The 1385-nt window shown below is 42.8% G+C and overlaps 1 non-coding gene across 1 annotated transcript; it reads left to right on the plus strand.

The window, feature by feature from the left end:
* Positions 1 to 779: 779 nt before the first annotated feature.
* Positions 780 to 886, plus strand: LOC142168520 (small nucleolar RNA R71). Its single transcript, XR_012698375.1, has one exon. It is a non-coding gene; the product is annotated as a small nucleolar RNA R71 (small nucleolar RNA).
* The last annotated feature ends 499 nt before the right edge of the window (positions 887 to 1385 follow it).

Here is a 1385-nt window from a genome sequence, read left to right on the forward strand (position 1 = left end):
TCTCTTCTTTGGCACTTCTTCTAATTCCCTCTCGTTTCTGAGTGTAACTACATTAACTTGAGGGTTCTTCTCTGTATCATTGGGAAGAGCGCCTGCAAGCCTAGTATTTTGATTTGACGCTAGCTACCTCATTTGTCTCTCAAGATTTCTGAAATCGGTTCTGAGTTATTGATTGTCAAGTAACAACTTCTTCAACAAGTCATTCATACTCTCTTCTATTTGCTGGGGTGGATTCTGAGGTTGATTAAAATTTCCTTGGGGCCTATAATAATTCTGAGTCGGCTGATTTCCACCCCAGGAGAAGTTAGGATGATTCTTCCAATTTAGATTGTAGGTATTCCTATATTGTGCATGCTGATTTATCAGACCTCTGCTCTGTTGCCCCAGATAGTAGATAGATTCAGGATTCGTGGGGCACATGTCACTCGTGTGACTGTCACCACATAATTCGCATCAAGTCGACATATGTTGTACATGTTGCATTTGTTGTGTTTGGTGCATTGTCATTATATTCATATGATTTGCCAATTTTGCTATATCTGCTCTCATGGCTGAGAAGTCATCAAGCTCAATTACACCGGCTGCTTTCTATTTAATTGCTCTTCGTGATTCCCCATCTCATTGCCAATTATGATCATTAGCAGTGTAGTTATTTAGCAGGAGCTGGATTTCACTATGCGGCCTCGCCATGCAACTACCCCCACAAGGCGAGTCAAAATTCATATTTGATGTCTCGTCTAAGCCCATCAACGAAAGTGTGACCCAACACCTCATCAGTCTGACAATGATGCGGGCAGTCTCTGAGTAGCTTCTTGTATCTTTCCCAAGCTTGACAAAGAGTCTCGCCATCCTGTTGTTGGGACCCAAGAATTTGGCTCCTCAGTGACTTTGTCTTCTTAGTGGGGAAAAACATGATTAAGAATTTCCTTGCTAGATCATCCCAAGTAGGGATTGAGTTCGCGGGCTCCTTTTTCAACCATTCCTTAGCTTCCCCAATAGTGAAAAAGGAACAATGTCAGCCTGACATAGTCCTCGGAAACGTTCGGATAATTGTAACCAGGAAGTTCTGAATGTGCCTCTGCGGGTCTTCATGAGATAGACCCACATATTGCCCTGTGGACTGAATCAGCTGTACCATGTACTGTTTGAGTTCGAAATGTCACCCGTGATATCAGGCTTCACAATAGCCTGAGTCATATTAGCAAGATTGGGCCTTGCAGCTTCTATCACCGGACGCTCTTCATTACCTGCCATCTCTATTGGTTGTGGTTGAACTACATGTCCAACTCTCTTTCTATTCTAATTCTAGCTTCGACTTCCCTCCTCACTCTATGAAGTGTTCGTTCAATTTCAGGATCAAGAGGAAGGAGGTTGTTTATACTTCT

The sequence above is a fragment of the Nicotiana tabacum genome, chromosome 13 (assembly GCF_000715075.1).
Source record: "Nicotiana tabacum cultivar K326 chromosome 13, ASM71507v2, whole genome shotgun sequence".
NCBI lineage: Eukaryota > Viridiplantae > Streptophyta > Magnoliopsida > Solanales > Solanaceae > Nicotiana > Nicotiana tabacum.